Source organism: Scyliorhinus canicula, chromosome 4 (genome assembly GCF_902713615.1).
Source record: "Scyliorhinus canicula chromosome 4, sScyCan1.1, whole genome shotgun sequence".
Lineage (NCBI taxonomy): Eukaryota > Metazoa > Chordata > Chondrichthyes > Carcharhiniformes > Scyliorhinidae > Scyliorhinus > Scyliorhinus canicula.
In genome coordinates, this window is record NC_052149.1 from 133,442,290 (window position 1) to 133,464,601 (window position 22,312).

The 22,312-nt window shown below is 45.2% G+C and overlaps 1 protein-coding gene across 1 annotated transcript in view; it reads right to left on the reverse strand.

Annotated features, from left to right (window-relative positions):
• Window positions 1–1,790: 1,790 nt before the first annotated feature.
• Window positions 1,791–22,312, reverse strand: part of uimc1 (ubiquitin interaction motif containing 1) — a 93,653-nt gene continuing 73,131 nt past the window's right edge. Inside the window, exon 8 of the mRNA XM_038795220.1 lies at window positions 1,791–2,039. The gene's annotated coding sequence lies outside the window, so the exon portion shown is untranslated. The remainder of the gene's footprint in view (window positions 2,040–22,312) is intronic.

A 22,312-nucleotide genomic window follows, 5' to 3' on the forward strand; every position in this document is an offset into this window, starting at 1 on the left:
AGGAGATTTACCAGGATGTTGCCTGGTATGGAGGGAAAATCTTATGAGGAAAGGCTGATGGACTTGAGGTTGTTTTCGTTAGAGAGAAGGTTAAAAGGTGACCTAATAGAGGCATACAAAATGATCAGAGGGTTAGATAGGGTGGACAGCGAGAGCCTTCTCCCGCGGATGGAGGTGTCTAGCACGAGGGGACATAGCCTTAAATTGAGGGGTAATAGATATAGGACAGAGGTCAGAGGTGGGTTTTTTACGCAAAGAGTGGTGAGGCCGTGGAATGCCCTACCTGCAACAGTAGTGAACTCGCCAACATTGAGGGCATTTCAAAGTTTATTGGATAAGCATATGGATGATAAGGGCATAGTGTAGGTTAGATGGCCTTTAGTTTTTTCCATGTCGGTGCAACATTGAGGGCCGAAGGGCCTGTACTGCGCTGTATTGTTCTATGTTTATGCAGAGGAACAAGGCCTTTGTTTGGACCTTGTGTAGCTGGGTCTGAAGAAGTGACTTCGTTTCTGCTGGGCTTGTCTGTCTGGTAGCGATCGTTGGTCTTAAACTTGCTTCTGGTCGCGGTGCTGCAGTTGGTATCAGACGTAGGCCGGGGCCAAGAGTGCCGGTGCGCCGGGGCCAAACGAGGCTGAACACATGGCAGTGTCTCCCTTTATCCTTCGAGGGTTTTGTGCTCTTTGGGGCGGACCCTAGCTTTGGTCCCAATTAATCGGCAGGCTTCGATTACTGCCTTCGATTTGAGCCAATAAAGGCTAAATTGATGGCTGGGCGTGTCCTGAGCGGTCATTGACTTTGGCCGTTTGGGCTTCCTGGGTGAAGGGAGTGGCGCCGATGAGTCTGTATCTGTGTCTGATACCCGAGTACAAGTCTTTTGTTCTGGGGAAATGTGCCATTAGAATGCCAATCTGCTGGGGGTTTCCATAGTGTCTGGTTATCTAGTGGCAAATATACACTTAACCTCTGGGTTTGTCTGGATCCTGCATTGGCCATATTTCCCGTGATTCTTTGCAAGTCGCCATACTTCCCTTTGTATGTGGCCATCCCAGATGGCTACTCCGCTCAGAGACATCCAGGACCCTAGTACCATGGAGTAGAGTGGTTCGGGTTTGGATGCGGATTTGTTGACTGTCTCAAATTATTGTACGAGACTCTGAAGGTAAGCGCCCTAGCTAATCTAGTCAGCTCTGAGTACTTTGTGTTGCAGTGTGGGACGAGGCAGGGGTGCGCACTCTCACCATTACTCTGGGATCCTGGCGAATCATACACGTATGTTCTGTGGAAGAGGGGTTCTCGATGAGGTATAAGCTGTTCTTTGACTTCTTTAAAACATACTAATACGCCAGCGGGAGGGGGTCTTGTTTTCTCTTTTTTCTTTGTTAAGGGAATGGGGGTCGAGGTTTGTACTGGATAAAAAAGTGGGGGGGGATGAGGGAATGTGTATATCTTATCTGATATCTATGTTAGATATCTTATTACATTGTTGTTTCATAGAATTATAGAATTTACAGTGCAGAAGGAGGCCATTCGGCCCATGAGTCTCTGTTTTTGTAAATATTTGAAAAGACGCACAAAAAAATAAAAGCTACAAAAAGTGGAATCTCGTTGCAAATGTTTTCATTTGTGTTGTTCCATAAATTTGGTTATTTGGATTTACTATTTCCCCTGCATAGATTGTAACAGCACACAAAAGCAATACACAGACCCAGCCAGACAGTATTCTGGAACCAAATGAGGAACTAATGTTAAGTCCCCCATAATTCTGTAAAGAAAAATAGCCATGAAGATCCATTGCAAGGGATGATTTTAATGAAAGATTATTTACACGCGGAACTTTGCCTCAGCCTGTGAAGATTGCAATGCGAGGGTCTCCGGGTTATGGTGATCCAGGAGACAGGGTCCCTTGGTACGTGTAGATTCAGCAGTGCATGTTTCTGCGCTGTGGTGATTGAGAAAACAGGATCCATCAGCCATGTTAAAGCCCTTGGATTGGAAACAAGTGTAGAAGATACACACAGCTGTTCATCTCTCATTACCTGTGGAAACATGAATGTGACAAATATAAACATTGTTAATCCTTAGTAATTGGTCACAACCAGAACAAGACATGGCAGCACATTTGCCCGCTCCTCTCACCCCAACACGATGACTGTCCCCACCCCCCACTAGAATTTAGAAGAGTAAGATGCAACTTGATTGAAGCATAGAAGATCCTGACGGTTTTTCAGAGTGTGGATGTGGAGAGAATGTTTCCTCTTGTGGAAAATCTAGAACAAGTCAGTTTAAAAGTAAGGGGTCGTTCATTTAAGATGGAGATGAGAACATTTTTTCTCAGAGGGTGGCGAGTTTCTGGAACTCTCTTCCTCAAAAGGCAGTAGAAGCAGAGACTTTAGATATTTTTAAGGCAGAGTTAGATAGTTTCTTGATTGACAGGACAGTGAAAGGTTATCAGGGATAGCCAGGATGCGGCTCAAGGGGCTGAATGGCCTACTCCTGCTACTTGTTTGTATGTTTGTAAAATGTGCGACTTGAAGCATGATGCAGGAGAGAAGACCTCAGGTTCCCGGGGCATTCGGACCAGTTTTGGGGCAGGAAGTGCCAATTCAAAAGTAAGGGGTTATAACTCAACAGGATTGAAATAATAGTCTCACGCGGAGGATACTCGTGTAGTTGGTGAGGGTTTTAACTAAATTAGCAGGGGAATGGGCACCAGTATATTGAAGGAGGAAAGAGGAATAACGAGCATAAGCTGTGTGTTGGACAGTACTAGAGAAGGGAATAGTTCCACATAGAAAGGGGCAGACCAAGGAGGACTATGAAGAACAGAAGACAGCTAGAAGCACAAATCATTACGTGAGAACATTGGATGGCATTGTGACAGTGGTTAGAACTGCTGCCCCACAGCGCATCAGGGACCTGGATTCAATTCCTACCTTGGGTGACCCATGTATGGAGTTTTCACGCTCTCCCAGTGTCTACCTGGGCTTCCTCCGGGTGCACCGGTTTCCTCCCACAGTCCAAAGATGTGCAGGTTAGGCAGATTGACCATGATAAATTGCCCCTCAGTGTCCAGGTATGTACAGGTTAGGTTACGGAGATAGGTTGGGGGAGTGAGCCTAGGTAGGGTGCTCTTTCCGTGGGTCAATGCAGACTCAATGGGCCGAATGGTCTCCTTCCGCAGTGTAGGAATTCCATAGTTTGATGATGTAGCAGCAATAACAAAAATAAGACTCAAAAATGATGAGGACGGAATGCTTATTATTCACAGAAACAAAAGTCTTCCGGTAAGATAGAACAGGATAGAAAAGAAAAAAAAAGGTGGGGTGACATTACTGATTCGGGAAGGTATAGTAGTGTTCGAAATAGAGGATGTCCTTGATGGGGCAAAGACAGATCCCATTTGGATAAAGTTGAGAAGCAAAAAGGCCCTCCCAATTGTCAGAAGTCAAGGAGCAAATCTGAAGGGACGTACAAGAACTATGGAGTGGTGATATTGGGGAACTTTAATAGCCCAAATATCAATTGGGATAATGACTGAGAGTCGTGACATGGCATGGCAAATGATAAATGCCACGCTGCCAAATTCTCAAACAGAAACTTGAAACAGCTGCCAGAAGTATTTTGCAATTTGTGCTTTGAGGTTATTTGAAGTCGAGATAAGGAACCATTTGTGGTGATTTTATATTAAAGTTAACCATTTTTTAAAATGAAGAAAAAAAAGAAAATAACACAAGAACACCTTTACACACTTAACTGTACTGAACAAATTCTATGCCTACTTTGAGCAGACAGCCAATGTATTAGTGCCACCCACCCCAACAGCGCTGGACACACCCACACCCACTATTACAGCCTCTGGTGGGCAGCATGGTGGCTCAGTGGGTTAGCCCTGTAGCCTCAGGGCGCCGAGGTCCCAGGTTCGATCCCGGCTCTGGGTCACTGTCCGTGTGGAGTTTGCACATTCTCCCCGTGTTTGTGTGGGTTTCGCCCCCACAACCCAAAAATGTGCAGGCTAGGTGGATTGGCCACGCTAAATTGCCCCTTAATTGGAAAAAATGAATTGGGTACTCTAAATTTATAAAAAAAAAATTAAAAAAAATTACAGCCTCTGGAGGTAACAGATCTTCTTGAAAGTGAATCCGGGGAAAGTGATGGGCCCCGACGGAATCCCTGGCCGAGCACTCAAGAGCCTGTGCTGACCAGCTGGCGAGTGTATTCGCAGATATCTTCAACACCTCACTCCTCCACGGAGGTCCCCACCTCCTTCAAGAAGACCACCATAATACCAGTACCAAAGAAGAACAAGGTAGCCTGCCTCAACGACTACCGACCGGTGGCCCTGGCGTCTGTTACCATGAAATGCTTTGAACGGCTAGTCATGAGATGGATCAACGCCAGCCTCCCAAACGGTCTCGATCCATTGCAGTTTGCCCATCACCGCAACCGGACCACAGCAGATACCATCTCCCTGACCCTATAATCAACACTCGAACACCTCAACAAGGTCACTTAAGTAATACTGTTGTTCATAGACTACAGCTCCGCCTTCAACACCATTATCCCAACAAGATTTGTAACCAAACTCTGCAATCTTGGACTTGACCCCTCTCTGTGCAGCTGGATCCTCGACTTCCTCACCTACAGACTGCAATCTGTCAGGATAGGTAACAACACCTCCTCCACAATAGTCCTCAACACCGGGCCCCGCAAGGATGTGTGCTCAGTCTGCTACTGTGCTCCCTATACACACATGACTGTGTGGCAAGATTTAACTCCAACTCAATCTGTATGTTTGCGGATGATACGACTGTGGTGGGTCAGATCTCAAACAACGACGAATCAGACTACAGAAGGGGGATAGATCATTTGGTTGCATGGTGTACCAAAAACAACTTCTCTCTAAATTTTGGAAGGACCAAGGAACTGATCATCGGCTTCAGGAAGCGTGGCACGACACTCCCCTGTTTGCATCAATGGCTCCGAAGTGGAGATGGTCGATAGATTTAAGTTCCTGGGGGTCACCATCACCAATAGTCTGTCCACTCACATTGATGCACCAGTCAAGAAAGCCCAACAACGTCTCTACTTACTACGGAAGCTAAAGAAACTTGGCATGTCTGCTTCGACTCTCAAACTTCTACAGATGAATCAGAGAACATCCTTTCCGGCTGCATCACAGCTTGGTATGGCAACTGCTCAGCCCAAGATCGCAAGAAACCTCAGTGTGGTGAACTCAGCCCAACATATCACACAAGCTTGCCATCCTCGCATTGATTCTGTGTACACATCCCTCTGCCTCAAGAAGGCAGACAGCATTATCAGAGACCGCTCCCACCCAGGCATTGCCTTCTTCCAGACCCTTCCATCAGGCAGAAGGTACAGAAGTCTCAAATCCCGCACATCCAGACATAGGAACAGCTTCTTCCCCACAGCTATAAGACTCCTCAACAATTCCCCCTCAGACTGATCTGCTCGCTTAAGAACACTATTCACAACGTCCTATGCTGCTCTTGCTCATGTATTTGCTTTGTTTGGCCCCTTGTTCCGGACTGTAAACAGTCACTGTTTGTCGATGTACCATTTGTCAATGTACTCTGTTGATTATTCTTTTTTGTCTGCTATGTGCGTACTTTGTACATTGCCACGGCCACAGAAAAATACTTTTCACTGTACTTCAGTACATATGACAAATCAAATCAAATTTTTGAACATTTCCTAAAAAATCTTGGCTCAACTAAATTAAGCTCTGAACCCTCTTTTGACGGAAACAGTCCTTATAGATTTTCTAATCTGTAAAATTCAAGTAACTTTTTCACACAGTGCCTTTCTGCTCTAGAGTGTTCTCTGAGGGTGATAACAAACCGATGTTCACAAGACTGGCTTCACCCACAAGTCTATTGTGTTCAAGATCTCGCAGCCATCACATACCAACACAGTCTTCAGTGTTTCCCTTAATCTGTTTTTCCCCTTTGATCTAACACTCTACAAACCTCTAGACGTTCCTCTTCCCTGAATTGGTCAACCTTTTTTTAAAAAACTTCATGGCCACTATATTTTACAAGTAAATTTACACTATTTTGCCTCTTCTATTTACATCATCCAATTGTGAGTAGCTGCTCATATTCTTTCAGCAGAACCTCTACTCCTACCTATGTCGTTGGTACCTACATCGATGAAGACAACTGGATCATTGCCCTCCAACTCCAAATTCCTCTGTAGCCATAAGAGATATCCCGAACCCGACCACCAGGCAGGCACCACAACCTTCGGGACTCTAGATTCTGGTCAGAGAACAGGGCCTATGCCCCTAACTATACTATCCCCGATTACGACTACATTTCTTTTCTATCCTCCCACTCGAACAATCCCTGTACCATGGTGCTGTAGTCAGTTTGCTCAACCTCCCTGCAGTCCCCGCTCCTGTCCACACAGGGAGCAAGAATTTCAAAGCTGTTAGAGAAGGGCTGACGATCCTGCAACCCTACCTCCTGGATCCCTCTACCTGCCTCGCTCACAGACACAACCTTCTGTCCCTGACCACCGGCTAAATTTAAGTTTGTTAGTCTAAGTTGTGTGACTGCCTCCTGAAAACAGTGGCCAGGTACCTCTCGCCCTCCGTGATGTGTTGCTGCATTCGAAGCTCAGAATCCAGCTCATCAACTGAGCCGGAGTTCCTCAAGCAACCACCACTAACCACAGATGTATCATTGGGAACCACAATGGAACCCACCAGCTCCTACATCATGCAGGAACACATCACCTGGCCCTGCATTTCTATTTTATTTAATTAGATTCAATTTTTAAAAAAAATTTCCAACTAGTTTTAGTCTTTCTAATCAGAGAACAGGGTCTATGCCCCTAAATATACTATCCCCACTTAAGACAAATCATAGGTCATAGAATTTACAGTGCAGAAGGAGGCCATTCGGCCCATCGAGTCTGCACCAGCCCTTTCAAACAGCACCCTACTGAAGCCCACGTATCTACCCTATCCCCGTAACCCAGTAACCCCCACTTAACATTTTTTGGACACTAAGGGCAATTTAACATGGCCAATCCACCTAACCTGCACATCTTTGGACTGTGGGAGAAAACTGGAGCACCCGGAGGAAACCCACGCAGACACGGGGAGAATGTGCAGACTCCACACAGACAGCGACCTAGCTGGGAATCAAACCTGGAGCTGTGAAGCAACTGTGCTAACCACTATGCTACCGTGCTGCCCTATGGTACTGCGACAGTGATTGGTTACAGTGTGGAACAAGGGGCCAAATAACTCAAATATATGAGCAAGAGCAGCATAGGGCATCATGAATAGTGTTTTTACAGAGAACAGATCAGTCTGAGGGGGAGTCGTTGAGGAGTCTTGTAGCTGTGGGGAAGAAGCTGTTCCTATGTCTAGATGTGCGAGTCTTCAGACTTCTGTACCTTCTGCCTGATGGAAGGGTCTGGAAGAGGGCAAAGCCTGGGTGGGAGGGGTCTCTGATAATGCTGTCTGCCTTAGTGAGACAGCGGGAGGTGTATACAGAATCAACGTGGGGATGGCAAGTTTGTGTGATGCGTTGTGCTGAGTTCACCACACTCTTCCGTTTCTTGCAACCTTGGACCAAGCAGTTGCCATACCAGGCTGTGATGCAGCCGGTTAGGCTGATCTCTATCGCACATCTATAGAAGTTTGTGACAGTCGATGCAGACATTATAATAATAATTCCTTATTGTCACAAGTAGGCTTCAATGAAGTTACTGTGAAAAGCCCCTAGTTGCCACATTCCGCCGTCTGTTCGGAGAGGCTGGTATGGGAATTGAACCCGCGCTGCTGGCATTGTTCTGCATTGCAAGCCAAGCTGTTTAGCCCACTGTGCTAAACCAGCCCCTAATTCCACATTTCTTTAGCTTCCGTAGGAAGTAGAGACTTGTTGCATCAACATGAGTGGACTAGGACAGTCTGTTGGTGATGGTGACCCCCAGGAACTTAAAGCTATCGACCATCTCCACTTCGGAGCCATTGATGCAGACAGGAGTGTGTGTCGTGATACACTTCCTGAAGTCGATGATCAGTTCCTTGGTCTTTCCGACATTTAGAGAGAGGTTGTTTTCAGTACACCATGCAACCAAGTGATTTATCTCCCTCCTGTTGTCTGATTCGCCGATGTTTGAGATATGCCCCACCACAGTCGTATCATCTGCAAACGTATAGTTAAATCTTGCCACGCAGTCATATATATAGGGAGTACAGTAGAGGATGGAGTGCACATCCTTGCAGAGCCCCGGTGTTGTGGAGGAGGTGCTATTGCCTATCCTGACAGATTGTGGTCTGTTGGTGAGGAAGTCAAGGATCCAGCTGCACAGGGTGGTGTCAAGTCCAAGATTGCAGAGCTTGGTTTGGCAAGCAGAGTTCTGTTCCTGACAGAAGAAAAATTGCTTTGTAAATGCAAGTATTGCCCTGTGTAAGTGGCATGAGAGCTGCACGTTCTGTGAAAGTGCTGTTTAGTGTGAACTGTGTGTTAAGATTAAGAAACTACATGTGATCTGTTATTGTTAGGGTTGAAGTTTAAAAGTTTACATATTGTTTTCATTTCTTTTGTTTTAATAAAGTAGTTTATAAAATATCCAAGTCCTATTTCTTATATTATCACTCCTGGAACAAATTGATCTTACCGCACCATCTTTAAACTTTAAAACGTTATGTCTCTTAACCACTGTTGAGAGCTGACCAGGCGTCCGTAACAGCAGAAGAGACCGACATGCCAAAAGGATTTTCAGATTGTTCCTGAAAAGGGTCTCTCTCTTTAAAGGTCTGCACAGATATGAATAAACCAGTTTTGTTAACTAAATTTCAAAATGGCATGTGAAGAGTATTGGGTTGGTGACAGATGTAGATAGGAAGTTAAAATATTTTATGTTGTCTTCTGGTTGTGGCGATGGAGTGAATGGTCACATACAGGGCAGCTCGTGCTTAAAGTCGCAGAAAAGAGCTCTTTTTACCCTATACTGGGGGGGAATTCTGATGAAAAGCGTAGGTGAATGTTGGAGGAGTAGTTTCCCCCGGGAGTAGTATGTCTGCTGGTTACCAGACCTGGTGAGAGATTTGGCTGAAAAGTTGGAACTGCAGCAACAGTAAACATGCAGGTGGGGGAAGGGCCCAGATGGATGAGCTTTTATCAAGGCGGAATTCCATCAACAGAGGTGTGAGGATCGCACAAAAGCCAGCGAAGAAACTGTGGCAACCCTGAAGAGTTCTCTGCAACAAGTGGAGAGGTGTCTGGAGGTGCTGGGGTCATAAATTTGGGAGATCGAAGGAGTGATCTCAGATCACAGTAATCCTGTGGTGGCTCTGGAAGTGGAGGTGGGGCTCCTAGGGGACCTGTGTAAAACATTGAGGGCAAAGCTGGAGGAGCAGGAGAATGCCTCGAGAAGGCAGAGCCTGCAAATAGTGGGCCTGCCTGAATGAGTGGAAGGTACAAGTGCCATGAGGTGCGCCTCGAAGATTTTAGATTTAGAACAGTACAGCACAGAACAGGCCCTTCGGCCCTCGATGTTGTGCCGAGCAATGATCACCCTACTCAAACTCACATATCCACCATATACCCGTAACCCAACAACTCCCCCTTAACCTTACTTTTTAGGACACTATGGGCAATTTAGCATGGCCAATCCACCTAACCCGCACATCTTTGGACTGTGGGAGGAAACCGGAGCACCCGGAGGAAACCCACGCACACACGGGGAGGACGTGCAGACTCCGCATAGACAGTGACCCAGCCGGGAACCGAACCTGGGACCCTGGAGCTGTGAAGCATTGATGCTAACCACTATGCTACCGTGCTACGCACGAAGATGCTGGCGGGGCTGGAGGTAGAAAGGGTGCTAGATAAGGTGACTGAAGTGGACATACCGCATAGGTTCCTGAGACGCCACGGGCGTGGAGAAAGACATTTCTGCCATGGGCCAGAGTGAAGCGTACCTGCGACTGGGAGGGAAATAACGTCCGAATTATCAGGACATTGGAGCCGAGTTGGCAAAGCAGTAGGCAGGTTTCAACAAGGTCAAGGCAGTGCTGTACCGGCGGCAGATCAGGTTTGGGGTGCTCTACCCGGCAAAATCATGGGTGACGTTCGGAGGCCGGGAGTATTATTTCGAGACCCCAGAATCGGCCGAAGACTTCATTAAGAAGCATAAACTGGAGGAGGACTGAGTGGACAATGCTTGTGAACCGGAGTGCAGGCACTATGTAATGATCGGGAGCATGTTTGAAATGTGTGCAGAGGTTGGGGACTTGCATCTTTTTTTTGGGGGGGGGGGGGGGGGGGGGGGGGGAGGGGGATGGGGGAGAGAGAGAGATTTTGCTGTTGAATGTGGAGATTGTTAGTAGTTGCAGGGGTGAAAAGTTTATGTGGGGATGGATGTCACCACCACCATCTGTGTAAAAAACTTCCCTCGCACATCTCCACTGAACCTTTCCTTCCTCACTTTGAACCTGTGCCCCCTGGTAATTGTCTTTTCTGCCCTGGGAAAAAGCTTCCAACTGTTCATCCTATCTATACCCAAATAATTTTATAAACTTCTATCAGGTCGCCCCTCAGTCTCTGTCTCTCGAGGGAGAACAATCCCAGTTTATTCAATCTCTCACCATAGCTAAATACCCTTCATATCAGGCAACATCCTGCTAAACCTTTTCTGTGCTCTTTCCAAAGCCTCACGTCCTTCTGGTAATGCAGTAACCAGAATTGGAAACAGTTAATGTGGCCTAACCAAAGTTCTATATAACTGGAATATATAATTTTTGAGTTTTTACACTCGATATCCCGTCCTCTGAAGGCAAGCATGCCATATGCTTTGTTTACCACTTCAACCTGTGCTGCCACTTTTAAAGATCTGTGGACCTGCACGCCCTGTGAAGGAATGGGTAAAGAAACATTCCAATTAGATGTCTTATTGATCCAATAATTGGCACTGAGATAGAACATAGAACATAGAACAGTACAGCACAGAACAGGCCCTTCGGCCCTCGATGTTGCGCCGAGCCATGATCACCCTACTCAAACCCACCTATCCACCCTATACCCGTAACCCAACAACACCCCGCCCCCCCTTAACCTTACCTTTTTAGGACACTACGGGCAATTTAGCATGGCCAATCCACCTAACCCGCACATCTTTGGACTGTGGGAGGAAACCGGAGCACCCGGAGGAAACCCACGCACACACGGGGAGGACGTGCAGACTCCGCACAGACAGTGACCCAGCCGGGAATCGAACCTGGGACCCTGGAGCTGTGAAGCATTTATGCAAACCACCATGCTACCGTGTTGCCCCTGATGTAAAGAGGCTACAGGTGGCCTTCGGTGCATGTGGTGTGATGATAGAGTTTGGTGCTGAATGTGTTCAAAGAGAAACAAAGGTGTTTGGGAAAAGGAGCAGATCTCTTCAATCTTTACTCAACAGCAGACATAGACTAACAGTGGTAGCAGAGGATGGAAAAAAAACATCAATCAAGGAGTGAGTGAGAAGAAAGAAGAAAATATGGCTGAACTTAGGATAAAGATGGCCGGATATGACTATCCCCCTTATTTCTGAAAGGGGATCGTACGACCAATGGAGAAGTGCAGTTGTTATGTGGACTAAGGTAACTGCCTTGGGAAAGAGGAAACAAGGTATGGCATTGGCTCTTTCTCTGCTGTCATGTGAGAGTACCTTTAAGAAATGATTTTTAATAATTGGGTGTGTATATAAATATCTGTAGTGAGAGTACCTTTAAGAAATAGGTGTTTACTACTGCAGTGATGTCAGAGTGGGTGGAGCTGGGCTGTCTGTCATCTTTTTACTTTTGTTTTAGGCTGTTTGCTGCAGGGTGTGTTTTAATTTTGTTTTCAGAGCTGGATAGCTGCAGTCACAGCCAGAAGGTGTATGAATCTCTCTGTAATCTAATGAGTGTAAATCGATCCTGGTGATTTAAAACTAATAACAGTAGTGACTTTAACCTGATGTGCCTCTGGTAAAAGGTGGTTTAAGTCTTCTGGATGTTAAAAGGAAAGCTTAAAGGATTACTTAGTATTGCATTCTTTGGGGGTTGTATTTGAATTGATGATTGCTAAGATGTTCACTGTATGTTTTAAAAAGGTTAACTTGAGTTCACAGAATAAACATTGTTTTGCTTGAAAAATACTTTTCCATTTCTGCTGCACCACGCCTGTAGAGTGGGCCGTGTGCTCCCCATACCACAATCTATTAAAGGTTGTGGGTCAGGTGAACTCCATGATACACTTCGGGGTTCTTTAAACCCTGGCCCATAACACTACCTTGTGAGAGGAAAATCCGAAGCAAAGTGTTTTCTGAACTGGAATTGGAAGAGTTAGACTACATTGGAGGTTTGGAGGCTCATTTTATGGATAAGATTTATCAAAAGGATGACTTGTTAAGTGTGTATGAAGCCTGGTCAGAATTCGATAATTCCGGAAAACAGGGGATATCTCTATTGAGCACTACATAATGGAATTTAGCAGGCGATACAGAAGGCTGAACAAATAACGTCTGGAATTTCCACCATCTGTGTTGGCATTTGTTACTCGACTGTGCTGGTGTGTCCAATATGGATAGGCTTCTGATTTTGACAGGAGTCAAGTTTGCATATACTGATACCTTATGCGATCAGATGATAGAGGCCTTATAGAAGTTCAATTCTTATGGCTCTTATGTCACAAATGGGTCAGTAGGCAATAAAGCAGACTATGGAAGATACACTACTGACAGGATTGTACGGCTATGAACAGGTTATGAGAAAATGGAAGGAGATCGGGACCCGGACATTATGAGGCTAGAAACCCATTTAAAACCTATAATAGGAGGAGTGAAATGGAGAATGGAAATAGGAAAATGAACCCCAGAAATGCCCAGGGTATGATAAACCAATGTTTTCTGTTTGATTCTCGATACCATTGTGCTTTCAACTGTCCAACACGTTATAATAGTGTTTGAAGCTACACATGACACGGAAGAGTCAGAAGAGGAAAAAGACAGTGACCAGAAAGAAGTCCTATTAACAAGCAGTTTTACTCCGGTAATGAGGGTGTTGGTTGCAGAATCCTTCAATTGTGCTGTATTGGGCAGTGGCTGCACATCTACTGTGTGTGGAATTGACTGGTTAAAATGTTACCTGGACTCTTTGAATGCTGAAAATTGTAACAAGGTTAAGGAATTTGAAAGTTCCACAAGTTTCAGGTTTGGGGATAATAATACTCTGAAGTTGCTGAAAAGAGTGGCGATCCCTTGCAATACTGCCAGAGTGAATCATTTCATTAGCACAGGTGTTGTATGAAGTGAGATACCTTTACTTCTGAGCAGACCTTTTTTCAGCAAGGAGACATAGTATGCAATAAAATAGATAATTTTAATGAATGGAAAGGCCCAGGGAAGATCATAGGCATAGATGGCAAAATAATTATTTTGCAACATGGCAATCAAACTGTTAGGGTACATTCATCAAGGATAATGGGTACGGATTACACATTTTCAAGTTTAGACAGAGCAGACAGACATGAGGAGGAACCAGGGTTATCTGGTACACATATCTACAGAACTATGAGAACCAGTTAACTGATATAGACGGGGTTTCTGTAGAGCAACACAATACTTCTGATCAATTAGAACAGGTCATTTTTCTGAAAGGATAACTGCCAAAAGTTGGTACAAAAGTGATGTACTTGCTTGAAGGGTCTCGTCAATGGAAGGATGCAACTGTTATTAGTAGAGCAGGGAAGACCACTGGCAAGTGTAAACACTGATTGAATGTACAGCATACAGGGGAGGGTGTCAAGACAATGGATTGGGAACACAAAGTTCAAAAATCGAGGGTACAGAAATGCAGTGCTAGTTCAAACAGTACATTGGATAGTGAATAGATGCACAAGAAGAGGTCAAGGACTATTGAAAGGACATCCCACAGCAGAAGGGAAAGATCAAACAGTAGCAATACAGAACGAGATACCAGGCGTGATAGGGGACGTAGTTTGTCAAGGTCTCGGAATATGGGAAGATATGAATGCTACTTGGCGTAGAATCCCACATGCACGTGAGATTTTGGTGGCTTCCAATAAATTAGTTGAAAAAGTTATCAAAGATGCCAAACAGCAAGAACTACACAGTTGGAGTGAATTTGGGGTATACACGGAAGTACTGGATAGGGGACAGAGCTCTATCCCACAGGTAGATTTGCATGGAAAAGATTCTTCCAGATGGAACTTATAAGGCAAAGATGTGGAGATGCCGGCGTTGGACTGGGGTGAGCACAGTAAGAAGTCTTACAACACCAGGTTAAAGTCCAACAGGTTTGTTTCAAACACGAGCTTTCGGAGCACGGCTCCTTCTTCAGGTGAAGAAGGAGCCGTGCTCCGAAAGCTCGTGTTTGAAACAAACCTGTTGGACTTTAACCTGGTGTTGTAAGACTTCTTATAAGGCAAAGGCCAGGCTTGTGGCATGCGGATTTGAAGAAAACTTAGAAGATCAGGATTGAAGGGTAGATTCACCTACGGCAGGAAAGGTTATTTTAAAGATCTTCTTGGCTCTATTAGCCACAAAGACATGGGAATGCAAATCTATAGATATAAAAGCTGCCTTTTTGCAGGGGCATCAGCTTCAGAGAGATATTTTTCTCCATCCTCCTAAAGAGGCAGCTAACACAGAAGGGGTACTGTGGAAGTTGAACAAATGTGTATATGGATTAAATGATGCGTCTATAGTCTGTTATTTTCTGGTACGGTTAGTTTTTTGTTAAAGTTAGACTGTTGCCAGTTGAAAGCAGACCCGGCAATGTTTTACTGGCACCATAAAGGAAATCTTTCTGGCATCTTTATGATGCATGTTGATGATTTTTTGTGGGGTGGGACTAGTGATTTTGAAGCTATTGTAATCTCTGGGTTGAGGAAAGAATTCAGGGTTGGAAGTCAGGCTTCCGGTGATTTAAATATATTGGACTGGAAATCGGACAGACTAAATTAGGGGCAACTTTATGTCAACAATCTTATTTGGAGAGCATCAGCCCAATAGCAATTTGTCGTAGTCGGGTTTCACATAAAGACACAGTGGTTTCAAAGATGGAAAAAGAGCAACTGCGAAGTTTAATTGGGCAACTGAACTGGTTAAGTAGACAGACTAGACCGGACGTTAGTTTTGATATTTTAGAGTTGAGTACAAAAATGAATGATCCTAAAGTGGAAGGCATAATGAGGGCAAACAAAGGTGAGACCCACGCAGATATGGGGAGAATGTACAAACATTCTAAAAACTAAAAATGCAGGAGTGTGTTTTGAGGTTTCCGGTTTTAGGTGATCTTAGGCACTTGAAACTCATAGTTTATAGTGATGCGTCCTATGCAAATTTATGTGATGGGGTTTCAAGCGCAGGAGGTTTTATCATTTTCCTTACGGGGAACAATGGTAAATGTTGCCCTCTTGTGTGGGAAACAAAGAAAACAAGGAGAGTGTTCAAAAACACTTCAGCTGCTGAGACTTTATCCTTGTAGAGGCGGTGGATATGGCCTTTTATATATCTCACGATATTGACAGACATTTTGGGATTTGGGTAACATACCCATTGAGCATCACATTGACAATAAATCCCTGTGGGAAAACGTACTCTACAAAAAGTGTCAACGAGAAACGGCATTGCATGTTGGACAGAGGGGAGTAGCAAAAATTAAATGAATCAACAGTAGCTATCAATTATCTGACTGTTTAACGAAAAGTGGGGCGAGTTCACAGAAACTTTTGAATATTGTTAATGAAGGGCGCCTGTTTCTGTGACTGTTTGTTTTGGGGTTTTTTTCCTTCCAAAACTGAAAAAAAGGGGGAAATTGTGTCTGTTTTTGAGTTTCTTGTAATTTTCTTTTCACCAAATAATTTTTTTTCTCCAAGGAATGGGAAACTGTTAAGGAATGGGTGAAGAAACATTCCAATTAGATGCCTCATTTGATCCAATAATTGGCACTGATATGCAACGAGGCCACAGCTGGCCTTGGGAGCATGTGATGTGATGTTAGAGTTTGATGCTGAGTGTGTTCAAGGAAAAATAAAGGTGTTTGGGAAAAGGAGCCGAACTCTTGACTCTTTACTCAACAGCAGCTAGAGGCTAACACGCCTGGATCTCTATGTGTCTCTATGCTCCTGATGGTTCTACCATTTATTTTATAGCTCCCAACTGAATTGGATCTTCCAAAATGCATCACCTTGCATTTGCCCGGGTTAAATTCCATCTGCCATTTCTCTGCCCAATTTTGCAGCCTATCTGTATTCTGACAATCTTCATCGCTATCCGCAACACGGGCAGCACGGTGGCACAGTGGCTAGCACTGCTGTCTCATGGTGAAGAGGATCCGGGTTCAATCCTGGCCCCGGGTCACTGTCTGTGTGGAGTTTGCATATTCTTCCCGTGTCTGCGTGGGTCTCACCTCCACAGCCCAAAAGATGTGCAGGGTGGTTGAATTGGCCACGTTAAATTGTCCTTTAATTGGATAAAAATAATTGGGTAATATAAATTTTTTTTTTATAAATCACTATCCGCAACTCCTGCAATCTGCAAACTTGCTCATCAGATCCACTACGTTTTCTTCCAAGTCATTTACATATATTACAAAGAGCAGAGGTCCCAGTACTGATCCCTGTGGAACACTACTAGTTCCAGACCTCCATTCGGAAAAACACTCTTATACTGCTACCCTCTGTCTTCTATGGCCAAGCCAGTTCTGGATCCATCCAGCTAGTTCACCCCTGACCCCATGTGATCTAATCATTTGTACCAGCCTTCCATGAGGGAGCACGGTAGCATTGTGGATAGCACAATCGCTTCACAGCTCCAGGGTTCCAGGTTCGATTCCGGCTTGGGTCACTGTCTTTGCGGAGTCTGCACATCCTCCCCGTGTCTGCGTGGGTTTCCTCCGGGTGCTCCGGTTTCCTCCCACAGTCACAAAGATGTGCAGGTTAGGTGGATTGGCCATGATAAATTGCCCTTAGTGTTGGGTGGGGTTACTGGGTTATGGGGATAGGGTGGAGGTGTTAACCTTGGGTAGGGTGCTCTTTCCAAGAGTCAGTGCAGACTCGATGGGCTGAATGGCCGCCTTCTGCACTGTAAATTCTATGATAATCTGACTTATCAAATGCATTACGAAAGTCCATGTAGACAACATTCACAGGCATAGAATCATAAGAATTTACAGTGCAGGAGGCTCTCCGGCCCATCGAGTCCGCACCGTCCTTGTAAAGAACATTCCACCCGCGCCCACCTCGATTCCACCCTCGCAACCCCACCCAACCCGCTGAGCCTTCCTCGTCAATCATTTTTGTCACTTCCTCAAAAGATTCAATCAAATTAGTGAGACATGAGCTTCCTCATACAAAAGCATGCTGTCTGTTGCGAATAAGACCATTCACTTCCAAATGTGCATAGATCCTATCTCTGAGAATTTTTCCCAACAATTTCGCTATCACGGGCGTCTAGCTCACTGGCCTATAATTACCCGGATTATCCTTGCAACGCTTCTTAAAAAACGGGTCATGAAATATCTTTAGCAAACAGGGTTAAGGAAAATCCCAAAGCCTTTTATTCATATATAAGGAGCAAGAGGGTAACTAGAGAAAGGGTTGGCCCACTCAAGGACAAAGGAGGAAAGTTATGCGTGGGGGAGATTTGTTAGTGCTCTTTGGGGGGGTTTAAACTAATTCAGCAGGGGCATGGGAACCTGGATTGTAGTTTTGGGGTACGGGAGATTGAGAGTATAGAGGTCAGGAGCACAGATTTGACTTCGCAGGAGGGTGCCAGTGTTCAGGTAGGTGGTTTGAAGTGTGTCTACTTCAATGCCAGGAGTATACGAAATAAGGTAGGGGAACTGGCAGCATGGGTTGGTACCTGGGACTTCGACGTTGTGGCCATTTCAGAGACATGGATAGAGCAGGGACAGGAATGGTTGTTGCAGGTTCCGGGGTTTAGGTGTTTTAGTAAGCTCAGAGAAGGGGGCAAAAGAGGGGGAGGTGTGGCGCTGCTAGTCAAGGACAGTATTACGGTGGTGGAAAGGATGCTAGATGGGGACTCTTCTTCTGAGGTAGTATGGGCTGAGGTTAGAAACAGGAAAGGAGAGGTCACCCTGTTGGGAGTTTTCTATAGGCCACCTAATAGTTCTAGGGATGTAGAGGAAAGGATGGCGAAGATGATTCTGGAAAAGAGCGAAAGTAACAGGGTAGTTGTTATGGGAGACTTTAACTTTCCAAATATTGACTGGAAAAGATATAGTTCGAGTACATTAGATGGGTCGTTCTTTGTACAATGTGTGCAGGAGGGTTTCCTGACACAATATGTTGACAGGCCAACAAGAGGCGAGGCCACATTGGATTTGGTTTTGGGTAATGAACCAGGCCAGGTGTTAGATCTGGAGGTAGGTGAGCACTTTGGAAACAGTGACCACAATTCGGTGTCCTTTACGTTAGTGATGGAAAGGGATAAGTATACCCCGCAGGGCAAGAGTTATAGCTGGGGGAAGGGCAATTATGATGCCATTAGACATGAATTAGGATGTGTTGGTTGGAGAAGTAGGCTGCAAGGGTTGGGCACACTGGATATGTGGAGCTTGTTCAAGGAACAGCTATTGCATGTTCTTGATAAGTACGTACCAGTCAGGCAGGGAGGAAGGGGTCGAGCGAGGGAACCGTGGTTTACCAAAGAAGTGGAATCTCTTGTTAAGAGGAAGAAGGAGGCCTATGTGAAGATGAGGCGTGAAGTTTCATTTGGGGCGCTTGATAGTTACAAGGAAGCGAGGAAGGATCTAAAAAGAGAGCTGAGACGAGCAAGGAGGGGACATGAGAAGTCTTTGGCAGGTAGGATCAAGGAAAACCCAAAAGCTTTCTATAGGTATGTCAGGAATAAAAGAATGACTAGGGTAAGAGTAGGGCCAGTCAAGGACAGTGGTGGGAAGTTGTGTGTGGAGGCTGAGGAGATAAGCGAGATACTAAATGAATACTTTTCGTCAGTATTCACTCAAGAAAAAGATAATATTGTGGAGGAGAATGCTGAGACCCAGGCTATTAGAATAGATGGCATTGAGGTGCGTAGGGAAGAAGTGTTGGCAATTCTGGACAAGGTGAAAATAGGTAAGTCCCCAGGGCTGGATGGGATTTATCCTAGGATTCTCTGGGAAGCCAGGGAAGAGATTGCTGAGCCTTTGGCTTTGATTTTTAGGTCATCATTGGCTACAGGAATAGTGCCAGAGGACTGGAGGATAGCAAATGTGGTCCCTTTGTTCAAGAAGGGGAGTAGAGATAACCCCGGTAACTATAGGCCGGTGAGCCTAACGTCTGTGGTGGGTAAAGTCTTGGAGAGGATTATAAAAGATACGATTTATAATCATCTAGATAGGAATAATATGATTAGGGACAGTCAGCATGGTTTTGTGAAGGGTAGGTCATGCCTCACAAACCTTATCGAGTTCTTTGAGAAGGTGACTGAACAGGTAGACAAGGGTAGAGCAGTTGATGTGGTGTATATGGATTTCAGTAAAGCGTTTGATAAGGTTCCCCACGGTCGGCTATTGCAGAAAATACGGAGGCTGGGGATTGAGGGTGATTTAGAGATGTGGATCAGAAATTGGCTAGTTGAAAGAAGACAGAGAGTGGTAGTTGATGGGAAATGTTCAGAATGGAGTTCAGTTACGAGTGGCGTACCACAAGGATCTGTTCTGGGGCCGTTGCTGTTTGTCATTTTTATAAATGACCTAGAGGAAGGCGCAGAAGGATGGGTGAGTAAATTTGCAGACGACACTAAAGTCGGTGGAGTTGTAGACAGTGCAGAAGGATGTTGCAGGTTACAGAGGGACATAGATAAGCTGCAGAGCTGGGCTGAGAGGTGGCAAATGGAGTTTAATGTGGAGAAGTGTGAGGTGATTCACTTTGGAAAGAATAACAGAAATGTGGAATATTTGGCTAATGGTAAAATTCTTGGTAGTGTGGATGAGCAGAGGGATCTCGGTGTCCATGTACATAGATCCCTGAAAGTTGCCACCCAGGTTGATAGGGTTGTGAAGAAGGCCTACGGTGTGTTGGCCTTTATTGGTAGAGGGATTGAGTTCCGGAGCCATGAGGTCATGTTGCAGTTGTACAAAACTCTAGTACGGCCGCATTTGGAGTATTGCGTACAGTTCTGGTCGCCTCATTATAGGAAGGACGTGGAAGCTTTGGAACGGGTGCAGAGGAGATTTACCAGGATGTTGCCTGGTATGGAGGGAAAATCTTATGAGGAAAGGCTGATGGACTTGAGGTTGTTTTCGTTAGAGAGAAGAAGGTTAAGAGGTGACTTAATAGAGGCATACAAAATGATCAGAGGGTTAGATAGGGTGGACAGCGAGAGCCTTCTCCCGCGGATGGAGGTGGCTAGCACGAGGGGACATAGCCTTAAATTGAGGGGTAATAGATATAGGACAGAGGTCAGAGGTGGGTTTTTTACGCAAAGAGTGGTGAGGCCGTGGAATGCCCTACCTGCAACAGTAGTGAACACGCCAACATTGAGGGCATTTAAAAATTTATTGGATAAGCATATGGATGATAAGGGCATAGTGTAGGTTAGATGGCCTTTAGATTTTTTTTCCATGTCGGTGCAACATCGAGGGCCGAAGGGCCTGTACTGTGCTGTATCGTTCTATGTTCTATGTTCTATGTTCTAGTCAGAGAAAATGGGTGAGATTCTTAACGAGTACTTTGCATCGGTATTCACCGAGGAGAGGGACATGACGGATGTTGAGGTTAGGGATAGATGTTTGATTACTCTAGGTCAAGTCTGCATAAGGAGGAAGGATGTGTTGGGTATTCTAAAAGGCATTAAGGTGGACAAGTCCCCAGGTTCAGATGGGATCTATTCCAGGTTGCTGAGGGAAATGAGAGGAAATAGCTGGTGCCTGAACATATATCTTTGCAGCATCCTTGAACACAGGTGAGGTATCGGAGGACTGGAGAATTGCAAATGTTGTCCCCTTGTTTAAGATGGGTAGCAGGGATAATCCAGGTAATTATAGACCAGTGAGCCTGACGTCAGTGCGAGAGAAACTGTTAGAGAAGATACTGAGGGATAGGATCTATTCCCATTTGGAAGAAAATGGGCTTATCAGTGATGGGCAATGTGGTTTTGTGCAGGAAAGGTCATGTCTTACCAACTTAATAGAATTCTTTGAGGAAGTGACAAAGTTAATAGATGAGGGAAGGGCTGTAGATGTCATACACATGGACTTCAGTAAGGCAGTTGATAAGTTTCCCCATGGTAGGCTGATGGAGAAAGTGAAGTCCCATGGGGTCCAGGGTGTACTAGCTACATGGATAAAGAACTGGCTGGGCAACAGGAGACAGAGAGTAGTAGTGGAAGGGAGTTTCTCAAAATGGAGAACTGTGACCAGTGGTGTTCCACAGGAATCCGTGCTGGGACCACTGTTGTTTGTGATATACATAAATGATCTGGAGGAAGGTATGGGTGGTCTGATTAGCAAGTTTTCAGATGACACTAAGATTGGTGGAGTAGCAAAATATAGATAGATTGGAGTACAGGGCGGAGAAATGGCAGATGGAGTTCAATCCGGGCAAATGCGAGGTGATGCATTTTGGAAGATCCAATTCACGAGCGAACTATACGGTAAATGAAAAAGCCCTGGGGAAAATTGATGTACAGAGAGATCTGGGTGTTCAGGTCCATTGTACCCTGAAGGTGGCTGCGCAGGTTGATAGAGTGATCACAAAGGCAAACGGCATGCTTTCCTTCATCGGAAGGGGTATTGGTATTGAGTTCAAGAGTTGGCAGGTCATGTTACAGTCAAATAAGACTTTGGTTCAGCCACATTTGGAATACTGCGTGCAGTTCTGGTCGCCACATTACCAAAAGGATGTGGATGCTTTGGAGAAGGTGCAGAGGAGGTTGATCAGGATGTTGCCTGGTATGGAGGGCGCTAGCTATGAAGAAAGGTTGAGTAGATTAGGGTCATTTTCATTAGAAAGACGGAAGTTGAGGGAGGACCTCATTGAGTTCTACAAAATCATGAGAGGTATAGACAGGGTGGATAGCAAGAAGCTTTTCCCCCCTCAATTACTAGGGGTCACGAGTTCAAGGTTTAAGGGAGATATACGTGCCTGGAACGCATTGCCGGCGGAGGTGGTAGAGGCGGGCACGATAGCATCATTTAAGATGTATCTAGACAGACACATGAATGGGCAAGGAGCAGAGGGATACAGATACTTAGAAAATAGGTGACAGTTTTAGATTGAGGATCTGGATCGGCGCAGGCTTGGAGGGCCGA